The sequence below is a fragment of the Heptranchias perlo genome, chromosome 22 (assembly GCF_035084215.1).
Source record: "Heptranchias perlo isolate sHepPer1 chromosome 22, sHepPer1.hap1, whole genome shotgun sequence".
Lineage (NCBI taxonomy): Eukaryota > Metazoa > Chordata > Chondrichthyes > Hexanchiformes > Hexanchidae > Heptranchias > Heptranchias perlo.
The window spans coordinates 6,853,999-6,871,057 of NC_090346.1; positions in this window are offsets into that span (position 1 = coordinate 6,853,999).

Here is a 17,059-nt window from a genome sequence, read left to right on the forward strand (position 1 = left end):
TGCCTTTCACATCCTCAGGACATCCCAAAGCACTCAACCAATGAATTTCTTTTGAAGTGTTGTCATTGTTGTAATGTAGGCCACCTGGCAGCCATTTTATGCTCTTCAAACTCCTACAAACAGCAAAGAGATGAATAACCAGTCGATCTGTTTTGGTGGTGTTGGTTGCAGGATAAGTGCTGATAAAGACACTGGGAGAACCATAATTTCCAACCGCTTGCATTCTGAGTGAGCTATCAGCATTTTGACTGTTCCTTTACGATACTCACTCGGTGCTCCCCATGTTTGCTCTTCTTTCACCTAAACTTACGAGGCCTCTGATTGACCCTGTTCTGGTCAACCTAAATTGCCTGTCAATCTAACTTGACAGCATGACCTTTGTATATGAATTGATTGATGTGATGTCCACCAACAGGAAGAAGAAGGAGTTGGAGGACTGAGTGGTCCTCCAACTAATGGGGATGGGACTTGTTCAGGATCATTATTGGACTCCTCAATGTGTGAAGCACATGTTAAGGGCCTGAGGTGGGAAGGTTGTGACTATTATTTATTCCTTTTATATTTTATATAAACCATTTGTTTTACACAGTACAGGATTTAAAGAAATAGAGAAAGATTAATTTGAGTTGACAAAGAAATATGGATGGTTCTGTTTTAGCTTCAAAGAAACAAAAAAAAATTCTGCATCAATAAACCAAATATTTTAACGTATGCAAGTAAAGTATATATATTTTGCTGGGCTTTTGTTATTAGTTTCCCTGGTAACTTTATTTTTCTACTTGCTCTCTCCAGCAGTTGGAATTTCTTTATTTTTTTCTGTTTGTCTGTTTGCATTTTAATTCTTCTTTATACTCAATTCCATTCCTGGCACTACCTTCTAGCAGAGCCAAGGAGCACTCCCACCCAAACAGAGCTGGGCGAGGACCATGTGATTAACACGGTGAATGAATGGCATCAAACTCCCAAGGGACTGTGTCCCAGTTGACTCTCTCCATATTGCTGCCAAATGGGCCATGTATAACTTGCTCTCATATACTTTGTTTAATCTATTGCAATCTTCTGAGGGAGGTGTAGTGTAAAACTTCAAAATCTGAAAACATCACCCAAAGATAATGGAGAATTAATACTTCACAATATCAATCTAACAGTTCAATTATCACTCATCAACCCTGACTGCTTGCATTTCATGTTCGCATAGTGCATTTGAATCTTATGCAGGCATCCTCAATTGAGTTTGAATATACAACCAATCAGAATATTACTTTGAAACACTGAATATTCGACCAATTGTAAGGTTTTTCCACCCCTCCTCTTCTGACTCCTCTACGTTGACTCTTCCATAGGCACCAGTAGCCCTCCAGTACCTCACCTAAGTGGCTAGTCTATATGTTTGAGCATAGTCAGCAGGTAGTGGGATGCCAGGTAGGGGATGCATTTAGATATCTGATCAGGGTAGGAGGCCACCGCGGTCAAGCCCAATCCTACCCTGCCAGAGTCTCAGTAAAGGAAGATATAGTTTAGATACTGGATGGGCTAAAAATTGATAATAAGGAGGTACTAGAAAGGCTCGCTGTACTTAAAGTAGATAAGTCACCTAGTCATGATGGGATGCATCATACATTGCTGAGGGAAGTAAGGGTGGAAATTGTGGAGGTACTGGCCATCAACTGCCAAATATCCTTAGCTATGAGGGTGGTGCCAGAGGACTGGAGAATTGCAAATGTTAAACCCTTGTTCAAAAAAGGGTGTAAGGATAAACCCAGCAATATTGGTCAGTCAGTTTAACCTCAGTGGTGGGGAAACTTTTAGAAACAATAATCTGGGACAGAATTAGCAGTCACTTGGACAAGGGTGGATTGATTAGGGAAAGCCAGCATGGATTTGTTAAAGGCAAATCGTGTTTAACTAACTTGATAGAGTTTTTTGATGAGGTAACAAAGAGGGTAGATGAGGCCATTGCAGTTGATGTGGTGTATATGGACTTTCAAAAGATGTTTGATGAAGTGCCACATGGTAAGCTTATCATCAAGATTGAAGCTCGTGGAATAAAAAGGGCAGTAGCAGCATGGATACAGAATTGGCTAAGTAACAGGAAGCAGAGAGTAGTGGTGAGCGGTTGTTTTTCGGACTGGAGGAAGGTGTACAGTGATGTTCCCCTGGGGTCGGTTCTAGGACCACTGCTTTTCTTGATATATATTAATGACTTGGACTTGGGTGTACAGGCCACAATTCCAAAATTTGCTGATGACACAAAACTTGGAAGTGTAGTGAACAATGAGGAGGATAGTGATAGACTTCAAGAGGATATAGACAGGCCAGTGGAATGGGCGGACACGTGGCAGATGAAATTTAACACAGAAAAGTGTGAGGTGATACATTTCAGTAGGAAGAACAAGGAGAGGCAATATAAACTAGAGGGTACAATTCTAAAAGGGGTACAGGAACAGAGCGATCTGGGGGTATATGTGCAAAAATTGTTGAAAGTGGCAGGGCAGGTTGCAAAAGCGGTTAAAAAAGCATACAGGATCCTGGGCTTTATAAATAGAGGCATAGAGTACAAAAGCAAGGAAGTCATGATGAACCTTTATAAAACACTGGTTCAGCCACAACTGGAGTATTGTGTCCAGTTCTGGGCACCGCATTTTAGGAAAGATGTGAAGGCCTTAGAGAAGGTGCAGAAAAGATTTACTAGAATGATTCCAGGGATGAGGGACTTTAATTACGTGGACAGACTGGAGAAGCTGGGGTTGTTCTCCTTGGAACAGAAAAGATTAAAAGGAGATTTGATAGAGGTATTTAAAATCATGAAGGGTCTAGACAGAGTAGATAGAGAGAAACTGTTCCCATTGGCGGAAGGGTCAAGAACCAGAGGACATAGATTTAAGGTGATTTGGCAAAAGAACCAAAGGTGACATGAGAAAAAAAATGTTTATACAGCGAGTGGTTATGATCTGGAATGCACTGCCCGAGGGGGTGGTGGAGGCAGATTCAATCGTGGCTTTCAAAAGGGAATTGGATAAGTGCTTGAAGGGAAAAAAATTGCAGGGCTACGGGGGTAGGGAGTGGGAGTGGGACTGGCTGGATTGCTCTTGCAAAGAGCCGGCATGGACTCGATGGGCCGAATAGCCTCCTTCCTTGCTGTAAGCTTTCTCTGATTTTATGATTCTTTTTTTTTCCCCTTCCTAGGCCAGGGGTGCTGACGCCCATTGTGGAGGCCCAACTGACATCAGTTCAGTTGGAACAGAGCAGAATTGCATCTGGGACCTTTTTCTTTGTATTGTTTGGCACCACTTTTCTATCTCTGTCAACTCTTTTCAGCTGGGAGCACCTGAACTTGTCTGGGGAGGAGTGGGGAGGGGAGGGGAGGAGAAGGGAGCGGTGTTATGGCCTCTATTTTATTATTCTGATTAGTACTTGCAAACTCTTTTCAATGTTGTTGTGTTTTGTTTTTCTTCTTGTAGCTTTAGAATAGATGGTGAGTGAGCCCTTCCCCAACTTGACACTGTAATCTCACCTGTCTTGATTATTTGTGTTTTGTTCCCATAGAACAGGAGCTAATTATAGGTCAAAATTCAATCAAACCACCAGAACCGCCACCTTGACAAGTTCACCTGAATAACAATATCATATCGTGGCAGTAGCAAATAACCTGACATGGCGGTGGGGGGTGGGGGGTGGGGGGAGTTCTTTTTAAAGTGAACAACACTACACAAATCAAAAAATCATCAGCTATTACAGGTTGTAATTACAAGATCTTATCTCCCTCCCCCCCAAAAAAAATGATTAACCCACAACACATCCTTGGTTCCCTCTACATCCATAACCTATTCATGCTCTTTGCTGCTTGTATGCTATTCCACACCAAGGTCCATTTGTCCATCACCCTCCTCCTTGCTGAGTTGCATTTACTCCCGACCTCCCAATGCCTCAGATTTAAAATTCTCATCTGTGTGTTTAAATTGCTCCTCGCCCCTCCCAATTTCTGTAACGTCCTCGAGCCCTACAACCCCCCCTCCCTCCCCCCCGCTCCCCAAACCCTTTGTTCCTCTGATTGTAGTCTCTTGTACACCCCCCTCCTTTTGCGTCACCATTGATGGCGCTGTTTACCCAGGCCTCACATTCTGGAATTCCCTCCCTAAACCTCTACAAACCCCTCATTAAAAACCATCTCTTTGACAGAGCTTTTGATCATTCCCCTAATCTCTCCCTCTTTGGCTCCGCATCTGTTTTCCTTATGTCTCCATGAAATGCCTTGGGACATTTTTCTACATTAAATGTGCTACATAAATGCAAGCTATTGTTTTCAATATAGCAATATACATTGTTCAGATATTTATTTTCACCCTACTCTGTCTTCCTTTAAACAAATGGGTAGATCCCCAGATAGCTTCTTTTAAAAAAAGATGTGTATTTACATAGTGCCTTTCACAACCTCAGGACGTCCCAAAGTGCTTTACAGCCAATTATATACTTTTAAAGTGAAGTCACTGTTGTAATGTAGGAATCACAGCAGCCAATTTGCGCACAACAAGATCCCACAAACAGCAATGTTATAATGACCAGGTAATCTGTTTTGGGGTTTTGGTTGAGGGATAAATATTAGCCAGAATACCGGGGCGAACTCCCCTACTCTTCTTCGAAATAGTGCCATGGGATCTTTTACGTTCACCTGAGAGGGCAGACGGGGCCTCAGTTTTACGTTTCATCTGAAAGACGTACCTCCAACAGTGCAGCACTCCCTCAATACTGCACTGGAGTGTCAGCCTAAATTATGAGCTTAAGATTCTGAGTAAATGCACTATATGATGTAATACTGAGCCACATAGATCAGAAACTCCTAATCTGTATGTAGGTCACCACAGCTAGGGCTGTAGTAAGGGTGCCAGTAGAGGTCTCAGTGCCCAACTGCTAAGAAGACAGTTCTGATGGAAGGTCATCGACCTGAAACGTTAACTCTGTTTCTCTCGCCACAGATGCTGCCTCACCTGCTGAGTGTTTCCAGCTTTTTCTGTTTTTATTGCTAAGAAGACAAATTGGCAAAAGAACCAGAGGCGAGATGAGGAGAAATTTTTTTGCGTAGCGAGTCGTTATGATCTGGAATGCACTGCCTGAAAGGGTGGTGGAAACAGATTCAATAAAACTTTCAAAAGGGAATTGGATAAATACTTGAAGGGGAAAAATTTGCAGAACTACGGAGATAAGGCAGGGGAGTGGGACTAATTGGATAGATCTTTCAAAGAGCTGGCTCAGGCACGATGGGCCAAATGGCCTCCTTCTGTGTTGTATCATTCTATTTTATGAAATTCAGTTAAGACTCCAGCTGGGTTCTTTGCTGGAAAATGTGCGTGTTTGTTGAGATTGAGTTGGGACAGGAGGGGACTCAGCTGTGTGGCTTCCCCATCCAACAGGGTATTAACACTTCACTGGCTAGGCTGATGCATGAAGAATGGCCATTTGGGTGAGGAGTCAATGGGCTACTGGCACCCATGTAATATGTACCTAGCAAGTCAACATCTTCAGTAAAGAGGGAGAAAATAGTAAACCAGTGCTCGAAACCAATGCTATTTCTAAATTCAAACAAGTCCGTAATGGACTGAAACCAATAAAAAATATTATTAACGGATCAAACAGTATTACAATTGCGGTCAAGACAGCACACATCCTCTGCAGTCTGCACATGTTCTTGGTAAGGAACAGCTGTTTTCAGTGTTCAATACTCGATCCAAACAGAAACCCAACTCTCTGGGAAAATAATTTGAGAATAATGGATACCTGCGAATGATTACAAGACTGTAATCTAATTGAGGGGTTAAATTGATGTCATTAAGCACAAGTGCAAAGCTCATGCAGTTCATGAACATCACATCAACCCCTCAATTAGATTACTGCCTTGTAATTACTCCCAGACCTCCATATATATTATATATACACTATAAAATTTATAGGGTGGTCTGAGTCAATTCTGACCCATTTTTGAGCTCACTGTGATTCCAATTGTCCGTACACTTCCATATCATTCAGCTCTCATTACTGAAAGACCAATGATTGCGTCATCATCACTTCAGTTGAAAAATTCAAGAAATAATCAATTGCCTATATTGAATTCATAAAATGGTGATAACAGTAATAGGACTAGCTTCAGAATTGGGTCAGAAGCAAAATACTGCGGATGCTGAAATGGTTTCAGAATTGTGTGGTTTAAGAGTTATATGCTAGGGACAGACCCAACTTCACATCTTGTCTATGCAGTTTTTGGTTGAGCCTTTAAAAATCAAGAGGAAGTCCTCTGTCTACGCGGGGCTCCTAATATATCCCTAACCTTACTGAATGCCAAATTATCTTCATCATTTTCTCTTGTAAATACTATGTGATAAAGTTGACAGTGGCTTTACAAAATATACATATTGTCCTGAATTAAAAGAAAATGCAAATAAAAACAAATCCCAAACGGCACTGATAGTGGGATTAAAACCCTTTATTTACAATAAAATTACATCCAAGTAGAATGGCATCAATATGGGGCTACAACACTAACACACACATACACATCTCAATATGGTGACCAAGGTGTCTAAAGAGTGCCTTGAAAAATATAAGTTATACATTTTGGAGAAAATAATATTTAATAATCTAATTGAGGGGTTAAATTGATGTCATTATAAAACCACAAATATCTTTATAACAACTAATACCTGACCTGATGCTGAAATGGAAACAGGCAAAACAAGAGATACTGTGACAGCTGCATGCGTGTCTGCTCATGTATCTGTTCTGAGAACATACACCTACAAGCAATGGTTTATGAAAATATCCCACTGAACAACTTTAAACCTTATAAGCCAAGCCCTGTAGGCATGAGTGAATCAAAAAAATCTGCAAGAACTTTATTTTCAAAAACTCTTACTTACCACGGCATTAATTTTAAAAAATTTTTAAAAGCCTTTTCCACATTTCAACGAGTGATGTTCTGCATAACTTTTGTCACAACTAGATGATTGGCTGGAATTCTCTCATGCTACTCGCTATAAGGTATGGTACTGAGGCAGAGTGTGTTACCACAAGGCAATATACTACTTAATGATACCGCCATTTCAAAGGACCAAACAGATAAGCAGCAACTATAGAATTTACAATTAGATCAATTGGGGTTCAAAAAAAACATACGCGAGGGGAAAAGAGGCAAAATAATGTTTTGAAAAAAATCTCGGAGGGAGGGATTAAATTATAGTCGACACGTTGAGGTTAAATTATTCTGCATCCTCACAACCTGAGGTTTTGTCAATTCATAATGCTTTTTTGTTGCAAACGAGCTCATTGAAGTGAGGAAGAGAATGGACCACACAAAGCATTGAGGTCAAGTATGGCACAGACAAATAATATGTAGAACTTCCCCCATATTATCCTACCATTGTAATCTCAACCTCATGCAAAGCTCCCTTCTCTGCATTAGGTAAATATTTCCATTTTGTTTTGCAGCCTTTGGGAGAAGGATTACTAAATGAAAGCCAAATAGGGGAAGCAGACTCAATTCTATCACAAACAGAACTGAAATAGCCCAAATTTTGTTGAACTGTTACCCTTGAGGGATACAGTCTTCATAGGTGCAGATAGACAGTTAGTGTTAACAGGCTAATTGACTATGGAGGGCATCGCTGCAAAACCTGATCCCGTTCTGACTGGAAAACTACACATGCATACTTTTCAGCAATGGGCACTGTATTGCTATCAGGGAAGGAACACCAGCTTAAGTTAAGTATTTCAGCACAGACTAGGGATCAATCTAAGACCTAGTCCGTATGGCTAATTACTACACTGGGCAATGCCTTTATCCACTAACACCATCGGAGAGCCCGAGTCCAACAAGGCTTTACTACAAAGCGTATGGCATACTCATATTTTAACTTTCAGATTCTCAGAATAAGCACTGCAAACTATCAATTGTCAATGACACTGCTCCTTTAATACTCAGAGGGAGCCTTCATTCCATTTTTGTTCCATCTCCCTAAACTGAACTCAAAGTCATATCAAGTAGGTGAAAGAACAGTGATCTATCAGCACATGACCTGTTTTAATTTTGGGGGAAGGGGAAAGAGGGGGAGAGATTTTCCTTTTGAAATTCTCCCCCCATCACCACCCCCTCCCTCCTACAAAAGTAGACCTGTAGGACACTTTGGTCCACTTAAAATCTGTAACTGAATTCATTCATACTTGTGGGACTTCTAAAAAAAATTCTTCTCGAGTGCTGTGGAAACTGATCTTGACTGTAACAAACATTTAGGTATATTAGGAGTTAAGTGTTGGTCGATGAATGGCGATATATCTCCCTTCCAACAGCTAATTTGCATAAGGAGCCATTGTGAACAGAAGGTGACAGCAGATAAGTGGCCCATTTTGCTCTTTGCTGAAGCTCCAACAATTCATTACCGGTATTCTCCAAACCACCAATAAGATAAATCATGGAATTTTACAGCACAGAAGGAGGCCATTCGGTCTATCGTGCCTGTGCCCACTCTTTGGAAGAGCTATGCAATTAGTCCCACTTCACCCGATCTTCCCCAAAGCCCTGCAAATGTTTGCTTTTCACAAACTACATATCCAATTCCCTTTTGAAAGTTACTACTGAATCTGCTTCCACCACCCTTTCAGGCAGGGTCAGTAACCAGAGAACACAGATTTAAGATAATATGCAAAAAGCCAGAGGGGAGATGTAGAGAAATTATTTTACTCAGCGAGTTGTTATGATCTAGAATACACTGCATGAAAGGGTGGAGGAAGCAGATTCAATAGTAATTTTCAAAAGGGAATTGGGTATATACTTAAAAAGGAAAAATTTGCAGGGCTATCGGGAAAAAGCAAGGGAGTGGGACTAATTGGTAGCTCTTTCAGAGAGCCGGCACAGACACTATGGGCTGAATGGCCTCCTTCTGTGCTATATGATTCTATGATAACTACGAGTGTCATCCTGATAAAACACAGTGGCTTTACGGCGAAAAGGGCTACCCAAGAATGAAGGGTAAAACTGAAAAGGAGAAGACAAAGGTAGTTGTAGTAGACGTGACCATATCATAGTGCGACCATGAGTCCTGCATGGTCTATTGCCTACCTTATGTCCAGTGAAAGGCATCATTCAATGGCTAGGAAAACCTCAGGCAAGGGAGGGGGAGTAGCCAATGGTCATGATTGATGTAGGAACCAACAACATAGGCACGGATAGGGTGGAGATCCTGCAATTGAATTTTCCAAGAGCTAGGTATTAGATTAAGGAAAAGGACCTCCAGGATAGTAATCCCTATCAGTGCCATGTTTTGGAGGAACGTAAGGAGTCGTACAACACCAGGTTATAGTCCAACAGCTTTATTTGAAATCACAAGCTTTCGGAGCTTTCCTCCTTCGTCAGGTGACTCACCTGATGAAGGAGGAAAGCTCCGAAAGCTTGTGATTTCAAATAAAGCTGTTGGACTATAACCTGGTGTTGTACGACTCCTTACATTTGTCCACCCCAGTCCATCACCGGCATCTCCACATTATGTATTGGACAGTATATGCAGAATAAGATTGAACAGGTAAACGCATGGCTAGAGAGACATGTTATAAGAGGGAAGGGTTTCGATTTATGGGACTCGGTGATGGACGAAAATTGTACAAGGATGGCCTTCAGCTGACACCAATATGCTGGCAAAGAGCAATAGTACAGTGGAAATGGATTCAAACTTGTAAAGCAGGAGAAGGACATTTAAAAGGTCAGGAAACAAACAACATAGAATTGAATCACATATTAAGAGTAGGGAGTTTACAGCACATTAAGAAAGAGTACAATAAAGGAGGAGAGATCAGGAGAAATGGGAATGCAGGGGAGGACTGCATCAAGGAGTGGAAGTAAGGGTCTTAAAAATAATATACACAAATGCAAGGGGCATTAAGAAAAAAGGATTATAGAGGCAACAACAACTTGCATTTATATAGCGCCTGTAACATAGTAAAACGACCCAAGGCAGTTCGCAGGAGCGATTATCAAATAAAATTTGACACTGAGTCACAAAAGGAGATATTAGGACAGGTGACCAAAAGCTTGGTCAAAGAGATAGGTTTTAATGAGCATCTTAAAGGAGGAGAGAGAGGTAGAGAGGCGAAGGGGTTTAGGGAGGGAATTCCAGAGCTTAGGGCCTAGGCACCTGAAGGCTCGGCCGAAAATGGTGGAGCGATTAAAATCGGGGATGCACAAGAGGCAAAAATTGGAGGAGCACAGAGATCTCAGAGGATTGTAGGGCTGGAGGAGGTTACAGAAATAGGGAGGGACAAGGCCATGGAGGGAATTGAAAGTAAGGATGAGAATTTTAAAATTGAGGCATTTGCAGACCAGGAGCCAATGTAGGTCAGCGAGCACAGGGGTGATGGGTGAACGAGACAGTGCAAGTTAGAATATGGGCAGCAGAGTTTTGGATAAGCACAAGCTTATGGAGGGTGGAAGGTGGGAGGCCGGCCAGGAAAGCATTGGAATAAAGGTAACTAAGGCATGGATGAGGGCTTCAGCAGCAGATGAGCTGAGGCAGAGACGAAGACGGGCGATGTTACGGCGGTCGATGTAGGCGGTCTTGGTGATAGAGGATATGGGGTCGGAAGCACATCTCAGGGTCAAATAGGACGTCATGGTTGTGTGTGGTCTGGTTCAGCCTCAGACAGTGGCCAGAGAGAGGGATGGAGTCGGTTGTTAGGGAATGGAGTTTGTGGTGTTTTCGGAAGATGTCGTCGAGGGGCAGCATGTAGATGAGAAATAGAAGGGGGCCAAGGATAGGTCCTTGGGGGGCTCCAGAGGTAACGGCGCGGGAGCGGGAAGAAAAGCCATTGCAGGAGATTCTCTGGCTATGACTGGATAAGAATGGAACCAGGCGAGCGCAGTCCCACCCAGCTGGACGACGGAGGAGAGACATTGGAGGAGGATGGTGTGGTCGACCATGTCAATAGCTGCAGACAGGTCGTCACAGTCACATCGGATGCCATTTGTGACTTTGATAAGGGCTGTTTCACTACTGTGGCAGAGGCAAAAACCTGATTGGAGGGGTTTAGACATGGAGTTGCGGATGGATGGGCACAGATTTGGGAGGCAACAACACGTTCAAGGACTTTGGAGAGGAAAGGGAGGTTGGAGATGGGATAGCAGTTTGCAAGGGCAGAGGGGTCAAGGGTGGGTTTTTTGAGGAGGGAGTGATGACAGCAGATTTGAAGAGGAGGGGGACAGTACCATAGGAGAGGGAACTGTTAACAATATCAGCTAATGTGGGGGCTAGGAAGGGAAGATCGGTAGTCAGCATTTTCGTGGGAATAGGTTCGAGAGAGCAGGAGATGGGTCTCATGGTCAAAATGAGCTCAGAGAGAGCATATGGGGAGATAGGAGAGCAACTAGAGAAAGATGCAAATTCAGGGCTAGGCCGGGGAGGAACGGTAGGGAAAGTTTGGCTTGGTGGGCTAGGGGAAGGGTGGGAAGTGGCAGAGGCAGCTGAACAGATGGTCTCAATCTTAGTGACAAAGTAGTCCATGAGCTCCTCGCACTTGTTGTTGGAGGCAAAGGTGGAGGAGGCAGGGGAGCGGGGTTTAAGATGGTTTGTAGTGAAGAGAATCCGGGGGTTAGCTTTGCATTCCAGGATGATCCTGGAATAGTGAACAGCTTTGGCAGAGGAGAGCAGGACCTGATAGTGCTTTATGTGGTCCAGCCAGATCTGGCGATGAATGTCTAAATCACTTGTCTGCCATAAACTTTCAAGTCTGCGTCCCTTGGACTTAAGGGAGTGGAGATGAGGGCCGTACCAGGGGGAATGACCAAGGTAAGACAGAGTAATGGTTGTAATGAGGATCAAAGGTGGAGGTGAGGATGTGATTGAGCAGATCAGTAGCTGCAGAAACGTCGTGGTGAATGGAGGGCCAAAAGCTAGACAGTTGGGAGTTTGAAAGTCATAGAGTCATAGAGTTATACAGCACGGATAGAGGCCCTTCGGCCCATCGTGTCCGCGCCGGCCATCAGCCCTGTCTACTCTAATCCCATATTCCAGCATTTGGTCCGTAGCCTTGTATGCTATGGCATTTCAAGTGCTCATCCAAATGCTTCTTGAATGTTGTGAGGGTTCCTGCCTCCACAACCCTTTCAGGCAGTGAGTTCCAGACTCCAACCACCCTCTGGGTGAAAAAGCTCTTTCTCAAATCCCCTCTAAACCTCCCGCCTTTTACCTTGAATCTATGTCCCCTTGTTATAGAACCCTCAACGAAGGGAAAAAGCTCCTTAGTATCCATCCTATCTGTGCCCCTCATAATTTTGTACACCTCAATCATGTCCCCCCTCAGCCTCCTCTGCTCCAAGGAAAACAAACCCAATCTTCCCAGTCTCTCTTCATAGCTGAAGCGCTCCAGCCCTGGTAACATCCTGGTGAATCTCCTCTGCACCCTAAGTGCCGTTGTAAGTGATGAGAAGGCATTGGAAAAAGTTCAAAAAAGATTTACAAAGATGATACCAAAACTGAGAGGTTATAACTATCAGGAAAGGCTGAACAGGTTGGGACTCTTTTCTCTAGAAAAGAGAAAACTGAGAGGTGACCTGATTGAGGTCTTTAAAATTACAACGGGGTTCGATAGGGTAGATGTTGAGAAGATTTTTCCAACTGTGGGGGGAAAATTCGGGGTCATAAATATGTCACTAATAAATCCAGTAAGGAATTCAGGAGAAACTTCTTTATGCAGAGAATGGTTAAAATGTGGAACTTGCTACCACAAGGAGCAATTGCGGTGAATTGCATAGATGCATTTAAGGGAAAGCTAGATAAATGCCTGAGGGAGAAAAGAATAGAAGGATATGCTGATAGGTTTAGATGAAGTACAGTGGGATGAGACTTGTGTGGAGCATAAACACCAGCATAGACCATGTTGGGCTGAATGGCCTGTTTCTGTGCTGTAAATTCTATGTAATTCTATAAAATAAACTATGTGATCTTAAGTTCTATGCTGGTGAAAAAGATCAAGATAATAGGCCAAATTTTGGTAGCAGGGCATCTAACAACGTCTGCCGTTAGTTAGATTTGCTCTTGTGCGAACTGATAACGTCACAGCGAGGGAAACAGGGCATCCGGGACTTGAGTGAACAGGGCAAGCAACTGTGCATCTCCTTAATCAATCAGATTGAAGGATTGTGACATTAACAGCGCAAGGACTGAGAAGGGAGTGTAAATTAGAGTGGGTGAATTCAATGTCAAATCAGGTACAGAAAGAGAAATAAAGAGAGGGAAAGAAAGATTGGATTAAGAGAAAGAAAAAAATTTTACATTTTTAAAATCTCCAACAATTAAAACCTGAAGGAATGAGATTCCATACTTCTAATAGTTAATGTTCAGTCCCAGGGAGGTTGTTTGGCAGTAATTAACACTTATCACCTCGTTAAAAGGGTATTTAGACTGGAATGGACAAGATTTTTCTTTCTCTGGCAAGTTAAGTTCGTATCTACAGCACAAATACAGCAACTTCACGCCATTCAATGAATTTCAATGGTGCGGCAGACAATGAGATGCCGTTTTCGCAAAGCTAATGGTGGAACTCGGGCAGCAACCTTTGGATATTTGAGTTTAACTGGTTTTTCCCTATTTACTCTATCAAAATCCTTCATAATTTTTATACGAAAGGATAAGTAAAATGAAACATCTGAACTATAAGGAGACTGAAAAAGCTGAGTTTGTTTATACTCGGGAAGACTGGGAAGGGATTTTATTGAGGTATTCAAGATTTTAAGTTGAACCCCAAGAAACCGTTTACCATGGCCCTGAGAACGACAGTGAGGGGCCATGGGATGCAGTTCAGAAGAGGGATGATGAATGGACAGATAAGATGTAACCACTTCACACAGAATATTTGGGATGGACTGTCCAGGGAAGTGGCGGAGGCTGACAGCATCAGTAATTTTAAGAGGGATTGGGCACATTGGGTGAGAAAGTTAATTGAAGGTAATGGGTTCTGCACGTTAATTGAGGGTAATGGAAAACTGCATTTTCTGAGTCTGAACAGTAGGGTCTGTCAGATGGACCAAAATTGCCTTTTCTGGTGCTGTACATTCCTAAGTAGCTTGTCTATATAATTTGGGTTGTGATTCCTGTGGAAGAAAATAGCAGCGTGGTTTTCAAGCCTGCCAAAAATCTGCAAAGTACAGCAGGATGTGCACTCTTAGACATGCCTGTGTATGCTATTTATGCACAAGTGGTTAGTCAGCAACAGCTGAAACACCTCTGGAGCTTCTGTTGCAGTATTAGCCTACCATTGGTAAACAGCTAAAGTTTGCCATATGGGGATGTACAGGGCCTTACTTAAACAGATGCTCACTTGAAACTTCACTTCCAATTGCAGTAATCAAATTAGAAAGTCTGCAGAAAAGTGTAGCATGGTCATTGGGGGGGGGGAAAAGAGTTTAACTATCCAACCGATCTCCATGTGGGGGAGTATTGGGCAGCAGTGATCAATATATCGTTACATTTCACTTGGTTAGGCAAATGATTGTTACTGATAATTTAATATTAGTGCTTATTTTCAGCCGGGCTAAGATACATCAAGATATGCTGCTAGGCAAAAATAACTGCAATACTGAAGAAAAATGGGATTTATTTGAATCAGTGCTAATGAACAAGGAAATCTTGTATGTGCCTAGAATTCATGGTTAAATGGCTAAACAGGGAGGTTCAGAGAAATTAATCTAAAAAGTAAGTATTTAAGTATAAAACAAACAATTGTCAATGGAATAGGGACACATAGAAATATATAAAATTATATACATTAAAAAAAATTGCCATGGATGACTAAAGCCAGGACTTGGCATGCTAAAAAGGCTCTGGAAAAAAGACAATTGTAGCAACGAAGGTTAAGTTTTTTTCAGTTATGTTAGAAGTCAGAACACCATTAAAGACCACATTGGTCCTTTGAGGGATCAATCAGGGCAGGTGGGAGCTAAATAGTTTTCACTTTTGAAGGTGATTTCCAGACCCGATGCAGCTACAGTTGTTTCAGTAGAAGCAATTACAGAAATGGTCTTAGCTAGGATTAAGGCACATAAAAGGTGATTGTGCTGCTCGGCCTGATTCCATGTATCTCAAGATGCTTAAGGAAGTGGGGGAGGTCCTATGTGAACCACTGGCTCAAATACTTAATAGCTCATTGAGGTATGGGCTGGTACCAGTGGATTAGAGGGAGCCTCACATGGTTCCATTATTTAAGAGGAGGAAGAAATCAGACCCATCAGTCTTAGGATGTGGGCAACACTAGCAAGGCAGCATTTATTGCAGAAATAAAAACAGAAAATGCCGGAAAACACTCAGCAGGTCAGGCAGCATCTGTGGAGAGAGAAACAGAGTTAGTGTTTCAGGTCGATGACTTTTCATCAGAACTGGTTCAGAACTTCCTCAACACCAGTTCTGATGAAGAGTCATTGACCTGAAACATTAACTCTTGCAGAGATGGGTGGGCCAGGCTAGGCTGGGGTGGCAGGACAATAGTCAGCCAATTGAGCTTTTACCACAACTTGGAAGCCTACAAACTCCCAGATTTATTGAATTCAATTTTACAGATTGCCATGGTAGGATTTGAGCTCTCAACTTCTGCCTTACTAGTCCAGTACCATAACCACTAGGCTACTGTAACCTATGAGACATCAACTGTAGGGAATTTGCTGTAAGGCATTATACTGGATGTGATTTACAATCAATTAGAGGGACTGCAACCTTTTATTAAGGATTCCCAGTACAGCTTCTGGAAACAGAGGTGCTGCCTCACCGACCTGACCAAGTTCTTTAAGGAAGTGACCAAAATAGCAGATGATAGCAGGCCTGTACATCTAGATTTTCAAAAAAACCTTTGACAAAATACCACATAGAAGGTTTTTGACCAAAGATGAGATCATATTGAGTTATAAGAGCAATCATACTCGATAGGTAACTGGTTGAAATCTCACAGGCAGAGGATTATCATAGAATCATACAGCACAGGTGGCCATTCGGCCCATCGTGCATATGCCGGCTCTTTGGAAAAGCTATCCATTTAGCCCCATTCCTCTGTTCTTTCCCCATAGCCCTGCAAATTTTCTTCCCTTCAAGTATTTATCCAATTCCCTTTTGAAAGTTACTATTGAATCTGCTTCCACCGCCATTTCAGGCAGTGCATTCCAGACCATAACAACTCGCTGTGCAAAAAAAATTTGTTGTGACCATTGCTGGTCATCATTTTCACTAATGATAAGTATGAAGGCATTAATGGAACCATCTGTAAATTTGAAAAAGGACACAAAAATGTATACAGGGCTTGAGTAATTTGGACCAAATAGGTTACAGGCTGATTTGGGAGAATGGGTCCGGGTCCAGATGTGGCAGATATCCCTCCACATAGACAAATGCAGTTACATTCATTTAGGGTGGGAAAACGTTAAGTTCTGTTTATACCATGCAGGGATACTAGCTAAAAGGTTACAGTTCGAGCTACCCGAGATTAGTTGACAACTCCACAAGCACTGTGAGGTGGCTATAGGGAGGCCAAATAGACCTTAAGAGTGTTTCTGAGGACCAGGGTGTAAAATAGAGAGCACTATACATAGGCTATACAAAGCTTTGGTACATCCTCACTTGGAGCAGTGTGTCCAGTTTTGGTCTCCGCACATGGCACAGGATGTCAAATTTTTTGAGAAGGCATTAAGGGTCACCAAGCTAGGCTCCAAGAGTTGGGGCTATTAACTTTGTAGAAACATAGGATTAGAGAGGAGACTGACATTTCCTGAAACAACAAAGGGATCGGATTCAGTCAAGTTGGATAAATTATTTGAGATGGATAGGGATAGTGGCACTGGAGGGCATCTGTAGAAAATGTAGATAAAGAGTTAAGACAGATAGTGAAGTAAAGTTGTTAGCTAGCTGGGATAATAATCAGAAAATGGGCTAGGGCTTGTCTTAGGGATCAGAAAGGATTTTTAAAAAAGGATTTTCCTCACTAGTTTTTCCCCCTTCTTTTGCAGTTAGATAAATTGTCTATGTGGTTGCACCATATCTGGATAAGG